The following is a 23,739-nucleotide window of genomic DNA, read 5'->3' on the forward strand; positions in this document are numbered from 1 at the left end:
AAGAGAATTCCTAATGTGAAAGCTTCAGTGCAAGCGCAATGCTGTTGTTGTCTGCCGATAACATACATTTATTTTCAGCGAAGAGGAAGCCGGAATTTTTAAGAGGTCTTACGTTTGGCACTCGAACTTCTTACGCGATTTTATTAGTGTGGTGGGTTAGTGAACTTTGAGAGAATGTTATGGAGTTGAAGTTGTTTAAAGATGATTATTCCAAGCGTTTTAGTCCATTCGGTGGTAGGTCATTTGGCATCAAGTCGTTTGGCATAACGCCTTTTGGCATAAAGGTCGTTTGGCATAATGTCGTTTGGCATATTTGTAAAATCATCAATTTCGAAACTAATATAAAATATGTTTTTTTTTAATTATTGTCGCTTTTACATTAAAAGAGAGATTTTGTGTTTCATATCTCCTTTACCACTTATCATATTTTTTGCCCGGCAGAATACAAGGAAGATATCATTCCAACTTTCAATTTAGATATTTGCTCGCTTTAAGGCACGGAAAAGTATGATTCCTTCTTTCAAGGGATGCATTTGTCTGGCAGAAAGCAAAAGAAGATGTAGGTGCATCATTCAGTTCAGACATTTGCTCGGTTGCAGGCAACTGGAGACATGATCCCTTTTTCAACGGATCTATTTGCCCGGCAGAAGGCAAAAGAGGATATGACGCCTTCTATCAATTCAGACATTTGCTCGGTTTATGGCTAGGGGAGAAATGATCCCTTCTTTAAGGGATACATTTACCCGATAAAAGGCGAATGTGATATTACTCCTTCTTCCAATTCATGTATTTGCTTGCTTTAAGGTAAGGGGGATACGATCCTTTTTTCAAGGAATGCATTTGCCCGGCAGGTGGCAGAGATAATATGACTCCTTCTTTTGATATAGCCATTTGCTAGGTTCAAAGCAAAGGGAAATAAGATCCTTTTGTTGAGAGATGCATTTGCCCGGCAGAAGACTAGCGAGGATATGACTCGTTCTTTCAATACAGGCATTTCTCCGGTTTAAGGCAAGGGGAGATATGATACCTTCTTTCAAGGAATGCATTTGCCCGGCAGATGGCAAGAGAGAATATGACTCCTTCTTTCGACTCAGGCATTTGCTTTGTTTAAGGCAAGGAGAGATATGATCTCTTCTTGATGGATGCATTTGCCCGGTGGAAGGCAAGAGAGGATATGATTCCTTCCTTTTATGCAGGCATTTACTCAGTTTAAGGAAAAGGGAGATCTGATCCCTTCTTTCGAAAAGTGTATTTGTCCGGGTGATGTTAAGGTAGGATATAAAGGTTTAGGGTCATTTGGCCGAATGCCGTTTGGCCGAAAGGGTCATTTGGCCGAACGCCATTTGGCCGAATGCCGTTTGGCCGAATAGTTGAAATACGTTTCCTTACGAAGTGAGTAGTGAGAAGCAAGAAGGAAGAATGAAGAAGGAAGAAGGAATAAGGAAGAAGAAAGAAGGAAGAAGGAAGAAGAAAGAAGGAAGAAAGAAGAAGGGAGAAGGAAGAAGGAAAAAGTAAGAAGGAAGAAAGAAGAAGGAAGAAGGAAGAAAGAAGGAAGAAGGAAGAAGAAAAAAGGAAAAAGGAAGAAGGAAGAAGAAAGAAAGAAGAAGGAAGAAGGAACAAGGAAGATGGAAGAATGAAGGAAGAAGGAAGAAAGAAGAAGGAAGAAGAAAGTAGAAAGAAGGAAGAAGGAAGAAGGAAGAAAGAAGAAGGAAGAAGAAAGTAGAAAGAAGGAAGAAGGAAGAAGGAAGATGGAAGAAGAAAGAAGGAAGAAGGAAGAAGGAAGAAGGTAGAAGGAAGAAGGAAGAAGGAAGAAGGAAGAAGGAAGAAGGAAGAAGGAAGAAGGAAGAAGAAAGAAGGAATAAGGAAGAAGGAAGAAAGACGAAGGAAGAAAGAAGAAGAAAGAAGGAACAAGGAACAAGCAACAAGAAAGAAGGAAGAAGGAAGTAGGAAGAAGGAAGAAGGAAGAAGGAAGAAAAAAGATGGAAGAAGGAAGAAGGAAGAAGGAAGAAGGAAGAAGGAAGAAGGAAGAAGGAAGAAGGAAGAAGGAAGAAGGAACAAGGAACAAGGAAGAAGGAAGAAGGAAGAAGGAAGAAGGAAGAAGGAAGAAGGAAGAAGGAAGAAGGAAGAAGGAAGAAGGAAGAAGGAAGAAGGAAGAAGGAAGAAGGAAGAAGGAAGAAAGAAGAAGGAAGAAGGAAGAAGGAAGAAAGAAGAAGGAAGAAGGAAGAAGGAAGAAGGAAGAAGGAAGAAGGAAGAAGGAAGAAGGAAGAAGGAAGAAGGAAGAAGGAAGAAGGGAGAAGGAAGAAGGAAGAAGGAAGAAGGAAGAAGGAAGAAAGAAGAAAGAAGAAAGAAGAAAGAAGAAAGAAGAAGGAAGAAGGGTGAAGGAAGAAGGCAGAAAGAAGAAGGAAGTAGGAAGAAGGACCACTCGTAAATTGAGGTCAATTTTTTTTAACTATTCGGCCAAACGGCATTCGGCCAAAATTATATCGGTGTCAGGCCATTTGGCCGAATGCCGTTTAACCGAATGCCGTTTGGCCGAATGCCGTTTGGTCGAACGGGTGACCAAACGGCATTCGGCCAAATGGCGTTCGGCCAAACGGCATTCGGTTAAACGGCATTCGGCCAAATGGCCTGACACCGATATAAAGCATATGGTGCCGATGGTAGATAAGATCGATAAAAAGAAGTAATGTCTTCATGTATGAGCGAATGGGATTCCTTTTCAAAAAATATTTTTAGAACGCATGAGTGAATAGGATTCCTTTAACTAATAAAATCGGGGTCTCCAGTAGCCTTGCGAGCAAAAGCGTAGGATTGTCAATCCGGAGATGGCGAGTTCGATTCTCGGTCCGGTCTAGGATGTTTTCGGATCGGAAACTTTCTCGACGCCCTGGACATAGTGTAACAACGGATTCATATACATGCAATTGTGGGCATAGAAAATCTTTCAAATAATAACTGAGGAAATGCTTATAAAAAAACTAAGTTGAAAAGCAAGCGAACTTCCAGTTAGCATGTAGAGCCATTGAAGAAGAAGAACTAATAAAAAGCAGAATTACAAAATTGGCAGGTTTCCATTACATGGAAAATAAAACTAGCCACCAATATCAATTTAAATCAAAGAAAATTTATTTGCTAGTAGGTGTGTCAAGTCAACATTTGAAATATTTCTGTTTATACAGGAACCTTCTTTATTCTTCTTTTGCCGCGTCGTACAATAATGCGTCCAATGTTTCATGGTAGAATCAGCGAAGCTGAATAGCTCAATGTTATTCATCAATCACAAAGCTTCTTCTTCTTCTTCTTCTTCTTCATATTGGCATTACATCCTCACACTGGGACAGAGCCGCCTCGCAGCTTAGTGTTCATTGAGCACTTCCACAGTTATTGACCGCGAGGTTTCTAAGCCAGGTTACCATTTTTGCATTCGTATATCATGAGGCTAACACGATGATACTTTTATGCCCAGGGAAGTCGAGACAATTTCCAATCCGAAAATTGCCTAGACCGGCACCGGGAATCGAACCCAGCCACCCTCAGCATGGTCTTGCTTTGTAGCCGCGCGTCTTACCGCACGGCTAAGGAGGGCCCCACAATCACAAAGCTATAATAGCAATTATGCCAAATGACCATTATGCCAAACGACTTTATGCCAAATGACTTTATTGTTTGTGCTAATCACCGCGCGTTAATTAATTAATTAATCCGCTAGATTGGCTTTTCTCGGTGATATTTTTTTTTTTTTGAAAATATCACCGAGAAAAGCTAATCTAGCGGATTAATTAATTATCAAATGACTTTATGCCAAACGACTTTATGCCATACGGGGTACAATCGTCCATTTTGATGGGGCTCCTGCTTGTAAGGCAGAAGTGGTAGTCACTAGACCGGCTGTTCAAGCTCATCTTGAACGCGTTCAATCTCGCACTATCTTTTAATATTGCACTAATTTATTTACACACTGATCACACAAAGCACAAACCCGGATCTCGCAACTTTTCTGTGTTGTACTACGATCTCGTTCAATATTGCACTAATTTATTTATTCACCATACAAAGCACAAACTCGGATTTCGCGTTTAATTTTGCCCTAATTTATTTACCCAGCGATCGCACAAAGCCCAAACCCGGCTGTCGCGAATATTGTGTGTTTAATTTTGCACTCGAAGTTGAGTTTAGTGAGAAGGTGATATTAGTGATATGTATGAAGGGAGAACTTAGAAATGAGAGATGAGCTTCGGGAATTAAGAAGAAAGACTTGAGAAGTGAGAAATAAGACAAAAAGAAATTCCATTCACTTCCATTCAATTGTTGCTTTCGCCTGGTAGCCACTTCGCTTTTATCTGTCAGCAAGTTCCCTTCTTGGTCGTTGTACATGCCGGGAGATGGCGCTGTCTTTCTCTACACGCCATAGACAGTTTCACAAAACCTCCGCATATCATTTTGCTCCATTCTTTTTTCCCCTCAGTAATCATTTGTTCTTCATACTCTTTTTTCCAATCCGCTGTCTTTCTGCTGCTCTTTCTTGTACCGATCTCTATTCGATCGGGTACCCGACACCAACATCCAACTTCTGGCAACGTTCTTCTCATATGTCACTCTCTGACACTCCACATTGAACCAACCCGTCTTGGGTCGCCTGGGTTCCTACCACTTCTCGTGCTGTTCTGCTCACCGCTCCATGGATCGACTCCCATAGATCGTTGATGTTGTCGCTAACGTTGATTGCACTTATCCGTTCGTTAAACTTCTGGCGGTACTCAGCCGATACTCCTTCCGCCGACAATATGCAGACTTACCGGAATCTTATCCCATTAAAAATGAACCCCGTTAATTTGAATGAGGTACCGTTCAAGTTATCGGGGGTCTACGGTAGTTCGAACTATCGGATCTGATTGTTTCGCATTGAAGTCGTTCATAAAAATATTTATATCACCATTTGGAATTATGTCTATGTTTACAATAAGTTGACTGTAGAAGTTTTGTTTCGCAAATCGACTTTTTTTATAGAGGGATGAAGGCAAATATGCAAACAGACACATGAAATTATCACTCAGGGAGTGGGGTTGACAAAAGGCCGATCCACTAAACCCACCCAATTACTAATAAAAATCGACGCGAGTCCCGACCGCAAACGTCTAGCATAGCTTTTCTTTCGACGTCGAAACGAGAACATACGAACAGTCTCGTTCTCGTATAATAGTACACGGTTCTGGAAATAGCTTTCCAAAATCCGGTACAAGCCCACCGGTAGGCTTAGCCGGTGTAACGAGAGCGCAATGGCATCCCAGCTTGCGCTGTTGAATACGTTCTTCACATCAATTGTCACTAACGCACAGTGTCGAATACCTCGCTATCACCGATATTATAGCGTCCAACGTGGACTTACCCTTGCGAAAACTGAACTGATTGCTTGACACGCCGTCCGTACCCTCTGAGTACGGGGTCAGCCTGTCGAGGATGATCCTCTCTAGCAACTTGTCCCGGCCTACAGCAACAACACCAATTTCTGCCTTTTCCATCTTTCGGAGAATTTACACTCATCAAGGCATCTCTGCATTGCTAGCCTGAACATGTTCGGGTTCGCTATGATTGCTGCCTTGAGAGCACTATTCGGAACTCCATCAGGCCCTGGAGCTTTGTTCGTTACTAGAGATTTGGCCACTACGAGTGACTCTTCGTTCGTCACCGGAGCCACTATTTCGGCCGCACCCATATTGCCTTGCGGTGCAAGGGACCAGGGACTTGGGGCTCGGGACGGGAAGAGTATCTCTATAATCCTCGCCAACCTATCCGGGGACCGTTCAAGGGGTGAAGAGCGTCACCCCACGGATTCGCGTTGGCACCTCCGCATAGGTTGACGAAACACGCTCTCTTGATGGTCTTGTTAAAAGGCCAGTTTTGCAGCTCGAAACACTTCACGGCGGTCCGCTTTTTCATCTTCGGTGTGGGCACGTTGCATCCTTCGTTTAGCCTTGATCGAAGTTGATCGAAGGGCCGCAATCTCGGCAATCCACCAGTATACCGGGCGGCTGCAATTTCTCGACAGGACTTTCCTTGGCATGGTGGCGTCGCATGCGCGTGATAGGACAGCTACCAACGCATATCCACTTAGACCTTCAGCGTTGGCTTCTAGTTTCAGGGCCGCGGTGAAATCATCGCTGACGAAGTGATTGGTCTTCAACAGGTTTCGATTACCGCTCACACTGACCCCACATATGTGGGTCACTTTGTAACAGTAATTAGTCACTTAATGTTGCATGTTGATTATGTGGAAATGACCCATATAAGTGTGTGACCAATGACCAACGACTCGTAGTCAAGATTAACTAAAGCTCGATCCCGGTAAATCAGTTCGCAGTATATCTCTGTCGGTTTCTCAAACAAGATTGCAGTTTTGGGAACAGTTCCCGAGTTGATGAAAATAGCTCAATGATATCAAATGTTAATTAGATAGCAAAATGAGATATGGACATGATTGATATAAGAGATAAAATATCAGACGACAATATAAATATTTTGCACTAAAATATCATGAGGAGATCAAGTTATGCTATTTGTAAGAAGTGATCAATACTTACTTGATACTTGATGGGCTACAGCTCTTCGATGAACCTACGCCGAATGGAGTATCCTTCTCCACTGGCTCCGATTCTGGGCTAATCGCTTCCAGTCGTCCTGAACATTGAGCGCCCTCAGGAACTCTTCAACTGCAAAAAGCCATCGTGTACGCGGCCTTCCACGAAGCACGCGGCTTCTTCCGGGTTCTATACTAAATATTGTCTTCGCTTGACGTTCTTCCGGCATACGAACAACATGTCCAGCCCACCGTAGTCTGCCGTGTTGTACAAGCTTAAAAATATCCATCCCTTTATAGACCTGGTACAACTCGTGATTCATGCGACGCCGCCAGATACCGTTCTCCTGTTTACCAACGAGTATTGTCCGCAGCACCTTACGCTCAAACACTCCGAAAGCTCTCCGATCAGCTTTCTTTAACGTCCATGTTTCATGGCCGTATAAAGCAACCGGAAGAATCAGAGTAGTAGACAGCGCGAATTTTGTCTTCGTTTGCAGACTACGGGACTTAAGCAGATTACGAAGTCCGTAATCTATTTGCAGCTGCAATACGCCTTTTCACCTCGCGGGTAACATCATTATCGCACGTTACCAATGTTCCAAGATACACAAATTCTTCCACCACTTCAAAATTTTCACCATCCAGCACCATTTCACTACCACCACCACTACTGAACCCACGTTGATTGCCAGCGACCATGTACTTCGTTTTGCTGGTATTGATCGTGAGTCCAATCCTCGCTGTCTCCCTCTTAAAAGGCGCAAAAGCCTCTTCCACGGCATGGCGATCAATCCTGATAATATCGATATCGTCCGCAAATCCCAGGAGCATATGCGATTTTGTGATAATGGTACCGCTTCTTTGCACACCAGCTCTCCTCATCGCTCCCTCGAGCGCTATATTGAACAGTAGATTCGAGAAGTGATCAATATCATGTGCTATTAGTTTGTTCTTATCCATGACACATTTTAATATTTGAATGATATTTCGGTGCAAATTTTTGATTTTGTTGCTTTATCTCTTGTTTTATTTATCTTTATCTTTGTTTTATCTCTTATATCAATCAAGTCCATATCATGTTTTGTTATTCAGCTCAAAACAAATTCCTCCGGAAGTTCCTCCAGGAATTTCTCCGGAAGTTCCTCCAAGAATTCGACTAGGACTCATAGGAATTACTTCAGATATTTCTCCGTGAATCCTTTTTTCAAAATTTCATTTTAAATTGTTGCCTTAGAAATTTCCACGTCTCCTTTCCCACAACTTCCACCCGAAAATCATTCAGAAATTCCCACTTAAACTCCTTCTTAAGGTTAAAGCACCAGTCTAACGTACTGTAGGGTCATTGGTTCCACGAGTCCCATCGAAGGGAAAGTGGTTACCCCCAATACATTTTCCAAATCAATATCTTCCACGTAACGTACATATTCACATATGATATGAGATTCATAACATTGTAAATTAACGTCCAAGTTGGGTGGTTTAATCCCCGGAAATAGACAATTAACTTTGATTGAACTTGTTCATAATTTTTATTCGGGAATTCTTCAGGAAATTCCTTGAGAAAGTCGTCGAAAATTTTGTAAAAACTCTTTATTGGAGGTACCTCCAAAAATTCCCCTTGAAATGCTCTGGAAATTATTAAAGGAATTCTCCTGGAAGTACCAGCCGGAATTCTCCAAATTTCTGAGGGTACTTCCTCTAAAATGTCTACAAAAAATCATCCCAAAATCCCTTCATGATGTTCCGAGATTTTTTTTTCCAGGAATTAGCAGCAATATCTTAAAACAATAAACACGGAAATTGTTCTAGAAACTCTTCCCAATTTTCTTTCAGAAATTCCTCCATGAATTCTCCCAAAAAATCCGTCAAGAATTTCCCCGGAAATTACTTCAAGAATTTCTCCAAAGATCCCTTTACAAGTTCCCAAGAAAATTTCTTCATGAATTCCCCGGGAATTCGTTTCGGAATCCCCACAGAAATTTCTTAAGCTATTCTGCATAGAGTTCCTTCAAGAACTGCTCAGGGAAGTTTATTTTTTAGAGAGAATTTTTGAAGGAATTCTTGTGGGAGTATTCGAAGGAGTTCCCAAAGCATTTCCTGGAGAATTTCCTATAGTATGTTCGGGAGGAGGAGATCACAAATGGATTTTTTGGATAAATTCTAAATTTTTCGATGGATTTCCTGGAGAAATCTTCAGAGGGATTCCTAGAAGAGTATCGGAAACAAATTCAGGAGAAATTCTAAAATAAGAAGTTTCATTCAAATGAAGTGCTTAAGAAATTTTCAGAGGTAAATATTTATAAATGATATATAAATAAAGTTATGAAATAATTTCAGACTGAAATTCAAAAGAAATTCTGGTAAGAATTTCAGGGGGCGGTTTAGGAGCAATTCTTTAGTTTCCTGAAGAACAATTCCCACATTTTCAGAAAAAGTATCTCTATGTTTGGCCGAGAATATGTTGAATAACAAAGGATCTTAGTGGTCAAGTTGCCAAAAATAGTTTCCCACGTCGCACTTTTTGGTCAGATATCAGCTCCACGCTAGCTGCAGTTGTGAGTAGATCGCCATCCAATTATTTTTTATTTAAAAAACTTTATCGACAGACATCACCACAATTCGTCGACCTGAGTTGTTCGGTATATGGAAGTTTTATCAACACTTCGTTTTTGGAGTGAACATATAGCATTTTTGTTACACCTTGGTGTACGAGAAACGTAGACACGTTTCTAAAGATGAGAATATTAAAATAACTTAGAATGTCCCGTTTTTACATCTTCGAAATTTTTCTTGTTGTTTTTATACCCACCTCAGTGTTAAGTACTCATATCATTACGAATCATAATGAAGGTTCCTCCAAACCAACGTGATTCGACTGTTTATATAGCTGGCAGTTTGTCGTTTTGGTAAGGAAGCGTCGATGATACTTCGACGACAATGTATCATCGACGACAATGATACTTCAGGACAACCTCAAAGCTTTTCATTCCTATAAAACTATAGGGGAAATCCATAAAATACGTCACGTAAAAATGTAGCGATCTATTAACCTCCCCCAATCGTCGCTTTTTGTAGTGACATGCATAATCATTTACGATGTGTAACATATCTTTGAAACATTACTCCTGCAAATGTCACGTAATTTATGGATCTTCTGAAGCATTAAAATACAGTATTTCGTAGAAAAAGCCACACATGTACAAAGACGATGATTTTGCTCAATGCTGCATGTAGGTACCATTTCAAGAAAAATCTGGATCCTGTTGGTCCCTTGTGTACTATATCAAATAGAAAGTATGCTTAGAGTACAGAGCCTTCTATCGAAATTTTGACTTCCGGATGGTTTTATGAATATTCTGCTATTCCCAAATAAACAAAAAGGCAAAAAAAATTATTTGTTCAGATTTTTTTTTGCTTCGATAGTACGTACGCTTCGATAGTACGCACACTAAAATTACGAAGGTGTACGTACTATCGAGGTATGCCTGTATTATGATCCGGTATTGCAAAACGTCTTTTTCCAAACTGCAGTAAATTGTGAATAACTTTTCAGCAAAATGTTAATTATAAAATTCCCCGTCTTTCTATGTGTACACGAAAAATTAAAATTGGAAGAGCACCAAAGATGGTCGACTGTTATCCATCTCGCAATTTCAAGGGCATATGTTTACCGATACATTTAGTGTACACATGTAAACATCAAATTCAATATTTGTTCAATAGCAGCATGCATCTACAAATATTTACAGCTTTGTAGACTAAACGGCTTTCCGAAGTACGCAACCAATTTTCAGTTCAATTCGTTTCCCGCTCCAAACGGAGAAACGTTTTCCATGAAATGTTTTATTTCTTTTCTTAATAGTATGCTGTAACAATGTAATACTGTTTATTTTATATTTTTTACGTAATTTTATGTTAGTGTACGTCATCAGATGGATTCTTTTTATAAATAGTTACCAGATCACGTATGCAGCGTACCCTAATACCAGATACATATAAGACAATGTCCATTTAGATATGTAAGCAATCTCTCCAGTTCGGTAAATATTCTTAATACATCTAGTTCTTTGTTAACACAGTGATGCGTTCCGTATCCGTGTAAAAAAAGTTTTATGGTTTCTTTGGGGCAACTTTGCAAAAATGTTGTATGGGATTTTTTTACACGACCGTGTAAAACAAATCCATGTTAAAGCAGAATCGGGTGTAGTACTTTCCTGTCCCGTTATCGGTTCCTGATCCAAACTACAATGGAATAAACGGTTTGGCGTTAGAATTCCTATTTTGGTATAGGGACTACTACCGCAACCAACCAGTTATTAATGGGTTCCGAACCAACGTTCTTCTTCAGATAGAGTTTTCGGAGGACGGTTCTTAAGAGTCCGCTGAAGTTTGTTCTGGGTAATGTCCCGTGCCTGTTGCGTAGATTATTTGCAGAAAAATCATGGTTCATGTTCGTTCCTTCAATATCATCCGCGAATCCACCCGTTCATTTGAACACAACGGAACACTGATGCAAACGGCTTTGGAACCAGCCCTGCAGCTTCAAAGTAACTAGCCAATTACATAACGATTTAACGGCAAGGTCGGTGTTTGGCAAAGTGGTATTACGAATTGGTCACACTTATCTTAAACACTTTGCCTATTATGGTAGCAACGGCTCAGATTCACGTGTCATAAGACGAAGTAGTACTATCCCATTGTACTAACTAGTTTCATGACAAGTACGGACATTCCACCGAAAAGCTCTAAAATAAGTTTCTAATTAAAATGGCTTATATTGCAGAGGAGCTCAGTCCTAAACTAATGGGGTTATCAAGGTGAAACAGCTAACAATTTTGCTAACCCATTATATTTTTTGCCGACATGAAAGTGTTATTCATCCAATCAGCTCAATTTAATACATTGCAAATTCAACATGTGTGTTACTGAACAGTGAAAATGCAGTCACAGTTTTTTGCTACACCTTGGTTAAGTCATTTATCACATCGCTATAACATGCATTCGCGGCGCACAAGCTACTCACAAGCTATCAAAATCATCTTTCGTCTTCTGTCGCTCATCGCATTCATCTCGTTGTTGTTGGGTATGTTGCGGTGCGCAAATATTATTCCAAGCCGGCACATTATGCAAATAACCCACCATTACTTCCGACAACAACAAGCCTGGCCGTGGCGATGACGGCCCCTGGCCGGTTGGTTGGTCCGTGCTCTGTAATAGTTGAAAGTACCTACCGCCGCGCCGCACCGAGCACGCTCTCCGTCTGCGCGGCAGGGTGCATCTTTGATGAAGACAGCATCATGCTTTCCGCGTGCTAAAACCTATGACGACGACGGTCAGGATCTGACAGAAACGAGCGCGACTGGATCGATCATATCTCGCGCCGCGGCTCAATGACCGCAGCGAACAGTATGTGTGCGGTAGCCGATTTGCCCCCAGACAAATTTCGCGGCCTAATGAGACAGAGATGTAGGTACACTACACACGCGCTGGTTGACCGGATAGATGAGGAATGTCGGGAGTGAGTAAGCGGTCGTAGATCATTTGGTATAAGGATTTTCGATATATAATCTTTTGATCGACATGGAGGTTCGAAAAAAAAGGCTTTAATGACTGCCATTGCATAAACTTGTGTCTTAAATGGCTATCTTGCTCAACTTTATTAGAATGAAAATCCTTTGGTCAACTGAAGAACTTGTCTATAGAATTGTTTTTATTTTATTTTTGTATTGAATTCAATTAATTTAAGCAAAAGCGGAACGTAGCTTATGATAACCTAATGTAATCGACCTACCATAAGTATATGAAATAACTCTATGCCAAACTATCCACTTCAAATGTCTATGCTGTGCGTGGAGAAAGGTTTGCTAAATTTATCAACCTGCGAGAGTGATGGTTGCTTGACATTCGTTCAGTTTTGTTTGTCTACGCAGCAAGTTGAAAAACCGGTAACCCGCATTCCGGTACGGCACACCCTTCGACGAGTTGATGAAATTATTAAGCGGTAATAAATAGGTTTAACTAGTTAATGGTGGATAAGTGGCATGCGCATCCGTTTCTCCTTTGCTTCAATTAGACGTTGTTGCACCGGGCAGCGATAATGAGATTTCTCCATCATCATAAACGCATTTACTTGGTCATAAGGTTTGCACTAGACAGCTGTAGTTTGGCATGTATTTGGTATGGCCGGGAGAAGAATGTGTCGCAGAAGATGGCTGGATAACGAATATTAATGGAACAGAAACCGGTTGACGGAGGGGTATCAGCATTGCTCTGAACCTTTTTGCTCTCTCGGCTATGAATGTAAAGTAGATATGGTGCAATATTCCCAACTCAAAAATGCAACAGAGTACCGTTTCCACCGGTGAATGGAAACCGGTCGAGACTCTTTATATTTATTGTGGTTGTAAAAAGCTGGTAAAATCGGAAGTATAGAAGATAATCTTTTACGGCAACGATATTTTGAAATCAAGTGTTCCAGTTTTGACAACTCTAGAAACAAGTTAAAGAAGCTTGTATATAAACTAAATATAATGATAATTAAAAACACTTTTTTAGTAAAATAATATCTGAAATAAAAATGTTACTACAAAGGTTTCCGTAGGCACATAAAATCTGCTCAGCAAATTGAAGAGCCCCCCCCCCCCCCAAACAAACAACAAAGTCCCTGGGGTTGTTCAAATGCCAGTAGAGTTATTTAAACACGGTGTTGATGCACTGGCTAGAGCGCTTCTCTTCATTGGCATTACATCCCAACACTGGGACATTGCCGCCTCGCAGCTTAGTGTTCATTAAGCACTTCTACAGTTATTAACTGCGAGGTTTCTAAGCCAAGTTACCATTTCTGCATTCGTATATCATGAAACTAACACGATCATACTTTTATGCCCAGGGAAGTCGAGACAATTTCCAATCCGAAAATTGTCTAGACCGGCACCGGGAATCGAACCCAGCCACCCTCAGCATGGTCTTGCTTTGTAGCCGTGCATCCTACCACACGGCTAAGGAGGGCCCGCAGTGCGTAATTACAAAGATTTGGGAAGATGAGGTTCTGTCGCAAGAGTGTGTCCTACACACCAAAAAATTATGAATATTACATGTAACGTATTTCAATAAAATGACACAAAACCACATGACATAAACTGAATCGTATATTTTTCATTGTCAGGTGATTTAAAATTACATGTCACGGAACCTAGACACAGCACCCGTTGCGACGCACCTAACGCACAAGCAGTCGATGACTTGATGCAGTGAAATACTTGTTCAGTGCAAATCGTGGAACCTGTTTTACTTCGATTACTTCTTTTTCAAGAAACGAAGATAGCTGAGCGGTAATGTGTTGGGGTCTCACTCAGCGGGCTTATGTTCGATTCTCGTTCCAATCCTTCAATTTTTTCGTCAATAAAGTTGTGATGTAAAATTAAAGTATCACCTAATTTTAGGTCAAAAGTGATGCTCGTATATGTCAGCGTCACAGCACCTAAAATTACATGAATATTTTTAGGTGTGTATCCACAAAAAGGGCGATAAGCCTAATTGTAGGAACTACCGTGCAATCACATTTGCTGAACGTCGCCTACAAGGTACTCTCCCAAATTTTATGCCGTTGAGAGTGTTCGTGGGGTAGTACCAGGCCCATGAAGGGCGAACGCTTTACCACGGACCAGGTGTTCGCCGTACGATAGATATTGCAGAAATGTCGCGAATACAACGTGCCTAAATCGTCTATTCGTCGACTTCAATCCGCATACATATGTTACAATCGATCAATATCAGTTATGGCAACTATTGCACGGATTTCCGGATAAACTGATACGGTTGGTCAAGGCAACGATGAATCGGGTAATGTGCGTAGTTCGAGTTTTAGGGGCATTCTCGAGTCCCTTTGAAACGCGCAGAAGGCTACGGCAAGGTGATGATCTTTCGTGTTTGCTATTCAACATCACTTTGGAGGAAGCAAGGAAGCAATACGGGCAATACACAATTAATTAGTATGATTTTCTGGAAGTCCGTAGAGCTATTTGGTTTCGCCGACGACATTGTCGAATTACGATGGGCAGATCCAATAATTACGTAACGCAAAAATGGGGAATTTTCAACCCCTATGTCACACTTTTTGTATTAAACATCTAAAAAATGTACGGATCGTCACACTTTGCTCACCAAGTTACCATTTTTACATTCGTTTATCATGAGGCTAATACGATGATACATTTATGCCTAGGGAAGTCGAGAAAATTTCCAACCCGAAAATTTCCTAGATAAGACCGGGAATCGAACCCAGCCACCTTCAGCATGGTCTTGCTCTGTAGCCGCGCATCTTACCGCACGGCTAAGGAAGGCTCCTAAGAATTTTAAATAATTTCCCTTGGAAAGGTCGAAGTGTTTAGCCGTGGAAAATCCAAAAAAAAAATTCAATCGAATATTTTGGGAAAACTTGAAATAATTCCCTGTTGAAGTTCCTTAGACTTTTCCGATGAGATTCAAAAGATTGGCATTAGCATTTAGCAATTCGCGGTGGTATTAGCCTGGACAGGGCCCTCCTTAGTCGTGCGGTAAGACGCGTGGCTACAAAGCAACTCCATGATGAGGGTGGCTGGGTTCGATTCCCGGTCTCGTCCAGGAAATTTTCGGATTGGAAATTGTTTCGACTTCCCTGGGCGTAAAAGTATCATCGTGTTAGCCTCATGATATACGAATGCATAAATGATAACTTGGGTTAGAAACCTTGCAGTTATGGATGTGGATGTGCTTCATGAACACTAAGCTGCGAGGCTGTCCCGTTACGCTGGGGTAAGGATACTCTGAAGTAGTGCGTAACGGTGTAAATCCGGTCATATCGCCAGGCTCGGTACAACACTGAAGCTGACAATATGACGTCCCTAACCCCGAATCCCATGGTGTCAGGCGACCCGTGCTGAGGGGATGAATGGCCTGGGGGGGCGAAACGATTAGCCAGGCAATTAACGGTGCCTGCTGAGTAGACACTCTTCGTGTTGCATTACGGAGTAAGATCTACCACACTGTGCTCTAGTTCTTACTATTATTGTTAATACTTATGAGTGATGGTCGGAAGAGTATGGAACGACTATAATTTGCTTTTAGATGACCCATTTTTTGCGCCTTTTGGATGGAGTCAATGGAGTAAATTGTAAAAACGTAACTCAATCTTAGGCTGGTTTTCGAAGGCGACGACATGAATCTCCAAGCTTCAGAGCGCTGATTAAGTAAGAAAGAAGCGGATACGAATTTGGTGGATCTGCTGAACCCTCTGACTGATTAGAGCTCTGTGTGAAGGTGAGATTCGGAAATGCCAAACGCAATGAAATTAGATCTTTATACAAAAACGAATTTGGAACTTATAAGAAGAAGCAAAAATGTGTTTTAACTTCAGTACCGATGCATGGCTAAAATCAGTATTATCCCACTTATTGTTGAGCCGAAACTGATTGAGGGGCGCGCCTTTGAGAGTTGGTATAAGCCATTTTTCGAAGGGTATAAATAGCGGTACCTTAATCTAAAGAGGCCTTACATTAAGCTTGAGAGATATATGAATAAAAAATGACTACTTCATTTCTTCTCAATAGAAATGGAGCAGAAAGACATGTACTAAGCAAATGACACGGGTATACTACAAAAGTTCAATGAAATGAACGCAGTGGTTCATCCCGAACAAAAAAGGGAGATGTAATGCCAATGAAGAAGAAGAAGATTTATCTGGACTATTGTATGAGAGTAGAATCACTGTCATCCGTTACCACAGATATTGATTTGGGATTTATCACTATCTAAGAGGACGCAATGCACTCTCCAATAGTCGAGATCCGTCCTGGCCATGTCCTTGCTGAGGAAGGGGAGGACGGTTAGTTGGACACCTACTTAAGAAAGATGCAGAGAACTTCCACAGGTGGCACAGGAGTTTTTTTTTAAATTTGGCACCAACATTTCAAAAGGGCGAAACTGCTTTTATAAACAAAAGTTTCTCATGTCCTTGGTGGGCTAATTTGTGCCCATCCACGCAATCAAGCACCTTATAATGAAAGAAGAGGAATCGCTGCTTCCATCTTTGTTGTTGAATTGTGTGGGTGGGCTTGAATTAGGCCACCAGGGACGTTAAAAGCTCTTGTTTACAAAAGTAGTTTCGCCCTTTTGAAATGTTTGTGCCGAATTGTTAGTGTAGGACGTTATAGCAGTAGGAATCGTTTTGGTAGAACGTGAAACACTGAAAGAACTTAATTAGAAATACAAAGTTGGAAAAGGACGAGCTTAGAATTGAACCCACAACCGCCTGCTTATAAGGCAGAAGCGGTAGTCACTAGACCACCGAGCCGTCCTTTTTTATGAGATTCAAAAGATCTAGAAAAAATCTAAGGAACGAACGCAGTAAGACATTTTTTTTCACGGTTTGAACGATGGATAGTTCTTCTAACAGTGTATGCAACTCAAGGTTCATTCGCATTTTCCATGTATGTGCTGTCTTCCATCTACACTTCCACATAGATAGTATCAGCTTTCTTTCGAAAATTTGAAGTGCACGTAACTTCTGCTTGAGCATTGTTCAGGTCTTGTGTCCATACGGGACTACTGATAAACGTTTTGTAGGTGGTTAGTTTGGTACTGTCTGGTTGACAATTTGAATAAATTTATTGTTTATTGTTATTGTAAATGGGCACAGACCTGAGTGTGCTAATTACAGAAGGGATTTCTTGTCGGATAACCTGCCGTATAAAATTCTGTCAACTGTTTAGCAGACTGAGACCACTTGATGAGTCCTTCGTCGGCAAATACCAAGGACGGATCAGATAATATCTCAACATGGTTTTCCGCCAAAACTAATTGGGCTGATATGTGTCATTCTCATTTGTGACCTTAGCATCTTAGATGGATTAACGGACTGAAAGATTTCTGTCGCCTGTCAAGACAATGTTCAACATTGTACCTGAGGGCGCGACTAGGAGATCTGACGTGCAGATGAAGGAGATCTGAGCTTTGCGAAACACACCGACCCTTTGGAATCGATCGTAGGGCAGTAGTGAAAGCTTTTGACCGACTGAAAAGGTGGACGGCGAGGATAGCCTTAACCATAACCGACGTGCCAAACCATTTTTTCCTTGTCGTTCCTTGTCTGCACATTAGTAGTTAAGAGATAAAAATAATACATTGTTCTTAACCTCCCTAGTGCATTGGGGTCTATTTTGGCCCAGAGATGATTTAAAACGATGCAGTTTTGTAACCAAAATGAGATAGGGTTTTGAAATTTTCTGAATTTAATTAACTTTTAGAAACGAAAATTTTTGAGTGGTAACTAGCTTTCTGCTCTAGTAACGCAATAACTAAAAACCCAGATTAACCCACTTAGCAGTGATGATAGCTTTCTCACTCATTAAAAACGTGTCGAGAAAAATTCTTTAGAGAGGTCGAACAGAACAAATATAAAGAAATTAATGGTTTTTGACTGTCATATACTCTTCCAAAAATGTGGCAAAATTGAATCGTAAAGAAATCATATCAAAACTGTCATAAAATTAGGTGTATCCGAAATCAGGGGCAGATAAAATTCTAACATGCTAAAAATCGAGTCATCACTGTATCTTGTAGATATTCGTTCATGGAATGATGCTATGGCAGTTTCAATGCAAAGAATTGAAAATAATATCTTTGAAATATTGAGAATGTAGCTAAAACTGTTTTGAGAGCCTATTTCGACTAGGATAAAGCTATAATAAGAGGTCATGTCAAAGTTGTCGTGTAACATCTCGTAATCTGAACATACTATAAGCGTTACCTTTTAGAAAACCAATAATGTTCAAACATATGTGGGAAGTATTTTTGACAAACTACGTTCTATTTTAATTATATTTGGGCGTTTTTGATCATCATCGGATAGTAGTAAAAGAATAGAAAATGGGATTACCTGATAACTTTCCCTTAAAACCACAAATGCTCATTATTGATGAAATTTATTTGTTTAACTATAATTCAAGCTACGTACAAATTTACTCAAATCCTATTCTCGATTGCGTATAAAAAGCTTGTGGTAGATAGAAATGGGTTACGCCGGAAACTAACTGGGCGGCTTGATACTTTTAATTGCTCTGATTAAAGCAGAATTTGTCATTTCATAGCTCACACACCAATTGAGTAGCTTACTCCGATGTATGTGTAATTAGTCCTACTAAGGGTTTCAAAATTCCACCATCCGATCTAGAGATTTTTGGATTTCAAGGTTTTGATTATATCCACGGAATTCAAAATGAACATGAGTTATAAAAAAATAAATCGAAAGATTTAAGATAAATAAACGCAATTGAAAACGCTCATTTCTATGAACATTGAAGTTGCTCCGCCTCTACTTCATGGAATATTTCTGTGCCAAAGGAGCGTGACTTGCGAACATTTTCAATCTGTGTTTGTCGATGACACTTGATATTCTATTGAGACTTCACTAGTTACGAATTCACATTTTTAATAATCATGGAAACAAAACCTGACAGCAGAATAGAACTGCTGTCGATTACGCGGTTTGCGTACTCAGATCTTTCTTTGAAGTTGCTCGAAAAATGAGTTAGTTTTTAATACCTAATATTCTGGCTATAACTTTTATGGTCATTTTCAATACAAAACAATGTGCAGCAAACTGAGTTTTCAGTAGGATTTACAGGATTTCCCACCGAATGCAATTGCGAGCAAATCGGTTAAAGATAAGTGCTTTAAAAAAAAAGTAAAAGTTGTCAATTTATGAAACAAATCATAGAAGAGCGCGGTTTTTAAAGCTTCTCATTATCGAACGCTGAGTAACAAATGATTGTGGTGACTCATTGAGATGGACCTGAGTGGCCACCGGAGGACCTCCAGAAGATCTGGAACATCCATAAAAGTGGTCAATTATAAAAAAACTCATCCTAGAAGAGCGCGGTTTTTTTTCCAAAGCTTCTCATATTAGAACGCTGAGTTATTGGGTGGCTACCGAAGGTCTTCCGGAAGATTCGGAACATCCGTAAAAGTAGTCAGTTTATAAAACTCATAATTGAAGAGTGTGGTTTTACAAAGCTTTTTTTATCGTACTATGAGTAACAAATGATTGTGGTCATTTAAATATTCTTGAGTGGCTACCGGAGGTTCTTTCTAAGATTCAGATCAATTCATGAAACTCACCATAGAAGAACGCGGCTTTTCCAAAGCTTTTCATCAACGAACTCTGAGTTATAGATAATTATCGTTACTAGTTCTTATGAACTTGACTGGCCACCAGAGGCCCTTCTTAAATATTCGTAAAATACACGAATTATCCCTAAATGTAGTTGGATTACGACTGTGAATTTTGTAGTTCATCGCCAATTTTATTTCATCGTCGACGTTTCGATCCAGGGATGGGATCTTCTTCAGGGCTCGATGGCAGTCTATTTGTTAATTATCGTTATATTCAAACGGGTGTTTGTCATGGATTTGGTGGAAATTGTTTCTGGCCTCATTGACAAAATATAGTTCACTTTAATAGCTTTTCTGACACTAATTTTGTCACACACTATAGGGGGGTGTTTTGCAGCCGGAGAATGGGCGAGAAGATCCCATCCCTGGATCGAAACGTCGGCGATGATATCCGAAAATCGAACTATCCCTAAATGATTCCAATTAACGAAATTCGACCCAGAAGAGCGAGGTTTTACTAAAAAAAATCTATTATCGCTCTCTGAGCAAGGCATTATTGTAGTGAACCTTACTTATGGACTTGAATGGCCAATGAAGGACTTCTCATGATCAATATGAAAATCTTCCTGAAGTTTCTCCGAATAGGCCAATACATGACACTCATCCTACTAAAGTGGTCAAGTGGTCATCGTGTTAGCCTCATAATATACGAATGCAAAAATGGTAACTTGGCTTAGAAACATTGCAGTTAATATCTGTGGAAGTGCTTAACTAACTAAGCTGCGAGGCGGCAATGTCCCAGTGGAGATGTAATGTCAAAGAGAAAGAATAGTAATAAGAAGATGCTCTCAGTATAAAATATATGTCATGAACTATTTTTCAAACCTTAGTAAATAAATGTGGTTGAACCTATGTCCAACTATGACAAGGAAATGTATTTAAAAATTGATCTTCTAGTATTTGTTACATCATTTAACCACTTCAACCGATGTTCCGTATCTTCCGGAAGACCTCCGATAGCACTTTGATAAATTGGAACGAGTAACGACATTCGTTCGTGTCTCGCTCAGAGTACGATCATAGAAAGATTATTTAAAAAAAGCTCTTTTCTAGGATAAATTTCATGAATTGACTACTTTTGTGGATATTTCGGATCTTCTGGATGTCCCCAGTGACCGTTCCGGAATTGACCACTTTCACAGATATATTATTATTCAGAGTACGATAATTTATTATTCAGAATACGATAATGAAGAGCTAGGAAGAAACTGCGCTCTGTTATGATGAGTTTCATGAATTGACCACTTTTATGGACGTTTCGAATCTTCTGGAGGACTTCTGGTGGCCACTCGGTCCATCAGAATGGGTCACCACAACCATTTGTTACTCAGCGTTCGATAATAAAAAAGATTGAGAAAAAACGCATTAATTGACCACTTTTATGGACGTTTCGAATCTTCTGGAGGACCTCCGATGGCTACTCAGGTCCATCCCAACGGGTCACCACAATCATTTGTTACATAGCGTTCGAAAGCAAAAAAGTGGTGGATAAAACCGCGCTCTATGATGTGTTTCATGAATTGACTACTTTTACGGATAATATAATAATAACCAGGAATTGTGTTGATCCATGGAAATAGACACTGACTGCATTCTATTGGGTTTGTTGCCATACCTTCGAATGGCAAGAAATCATGCCAAAAATTGGCCTAAGAATCTATGTTCCTTCGAAACTGATTCCTGGGAACCAAAATGGTCAAATTGCAAAAACCAGTTCGTAACGACATCCGTGGAATCCATACCTTCAATTTAATTCTAAAAGATTGAAATTGGTTCGAAAAAGAACTTTTGTCAGCGAATTGAAGTTGGGGTCCTTTTGACCCGCTAATGCACAATGTGTAACTTTTTTATGCACTAGGAAGGTTAAATAGGAATGTTATGAAATTTTTCAGTCATACAGAATCTTCAATTTGAAATGAATAATTCACTTAAAACGCCATTGTTTATTTTTCATTTCCAACACAGTATCTAAAACTTGCTAGGGTCACCAATCACCCGTCCCTAAGAAATTCCATTCGCAACGCCACTAAGTCTAACATTCCTTACACTGCTGAAAAATGTCATTGCATAGCTAGTTGCGTAGTCGATCGAACGAAATAAACCGAAAACCGGCTGATCGCTCACTCACCTGGCTTGTGTTATGGTGGCGAACAGCCCACGTACATCGCGCCGAGTAAATACGCTCGAGATCTCATGCAGCGGCATTAATTTGCAGCGCGGTAAGAAATTACGCAACTAAATAGCTCTACTCCACGTCATATCGATCTATGCAACCGCATTTTCTGTTCACTGACCTGCAGACAGCATACTTATGTATATCAGCTAAATATGCAGCAGCCTCCCACTGCCAGGCGGTCAGATTTCCAATGATATACGTTCTGTTCGTTCTGTTTACCGATCAATATCGGCTAGTTAGCACACTGATAGCACTTTTCCAGTTGTTAAACCATGCAGCTTTTACCTAGGAAGACATTTGAACCAAGATTAAGTTATGTTATGGAGGATAAATCCGACAGGGGCAGCATCATCGACTATGCTGTAACTAGATTCCATCTGTTTGCATAGTTCGAAGCCATCGCATTAAGCAAACATGTGAACACATGTTTTCCCATGTAAGTAACCCTTTTTGTTTCTGTTTGTTTTTTTCTTCATCATTTTAGGAAGCCCTACTAACGCCGCACTCATTTGGCGGTCTGCTGGTTGTAGAGCACGCGAATTCTAGGCGAACGACGCAAACGAGGTGGAAAATTTTCCCCATCGCGCACTGCCACGGCTCCTTTGGCAAAGCTCCACTGCGCGCGACGGAGTCTGCTTTTGGTCGGACGGTGTGCCGATTCGATGGTCCATTTGAGGGCCTTAGCAAATGGAACGTAGCAGCGTTGTAGCCTAAGCCGGCCAGAGACGGTAGCAGCGCAGCTAATGTTACGAGCATTAAGGTAAGTTTGCTTGATGATTTGAAATCAGTTTAGTTGGTACAGATAACGGAGCTAATATATGGTTACAATCGTTTATACTTTAGGGCGCAAGCCAATTTGGGAGATATATGGAGACAGATTTGGAGCTGAAGACTGTGAGTTAATTGCAGTAAATTAAAATGTTTGGAAAAGGGGGGAAACCATGTAGGCCTCATTGACGTAATAAAAAGGAGAACGTGAATGAAGACTCAGTTATATTTTTTTGCTGAAGGAATCTTTTGGAAATTGGTCTGAAATTGGCGTTTTATATGAAACCTAAAAAAGACGTATTGTACTGTTTGGTATCTAATCGTTTTTGACTATAGGTTGTATTTCCATCCACACCATAACAGAAAAATGTCTGTTACAATAATATCTACTAAGCGGCAGAACTGGCGTTTTAAAATATATGAAAAGTTCGACCAATGTTGTAGTTATTTTTGAACAAAACTTATTCAAATTGTACTACTTTCTAAAGCTTGAGGGCATATACTTTTTTGAGTTTTTGGCTGATTCATTCAGTGTACAGGATTCCTCAGAAATCTTTCTCACTGATATCGCATTCCACAACTTATACAATACATTATTGCAACTTAACAACTTAATACTTCTACATTTTCTAAATTGCAAATACTAGTGTGCTCAAGGAATTTGGAAAAAGGATTTCTAGACTGGATCGAGATTAGAAGAAATCCATCTTCAAGTCTGATTTTGAGACACTCATTCTACCACTGAACTTTGGTGTGCCAATAACAAAATACAATTAAAATAATGATAATAAATTTAAATAAAGATTTATGATGCCAAGCGTACGAATTAGAATTCCATGTGTCAAGTTTAAGTTGACAAATTAATCAAATAGCTCATATTTAATTCATTATTTTTCAAATGGTATTTAAATCCGATTTCCCACAAGTTACTAAAACCTACTTTAAAATAACCCATTTCCTCTTCGCTACGAACGGGTGTTTATTAATATTTTCTCCACCGTCCACTATC

General features: G+C 40.1%; 1 protein-coding gene across 2 annotated transcripts in view; it reads left to right on the forward strand.

Moving 5' to 3' along the window:
- LOC134212911 (uncharacterized) overlaps nucleotides 1–23,739 on the forward strand; it is a 291,947-nt gene that overhangs the window by 142,152 nt on the left and 126,056 nt on the right. For both annotated transcript variants that reach the window (XM_062691236.1, XM_062691237.1), the window contains exon 2: nucleotides 22,447–22,722. The gene's annotated coding sequence lies outside the window, so the exon portion shown is untranslated. The remainder of the gene's footprint in view (nucleotides 1–22,446; nucleotides 22,723–23,739) is intronic.

Source organism: Armigeres subalbatus, chromosome 2 (genome assembly GCF_024139115.2).
Source record: "Armigeres subalbatus isolate Guangzhou_Male chromosome 2, GZ_Asu_2, whole genome shotgun sequence".
NCBI lineage: Eukaryota > Metazoa > Arthropoda > Insecta > Diptera > Culicidae > Armigeres > Armigeres subalbatus.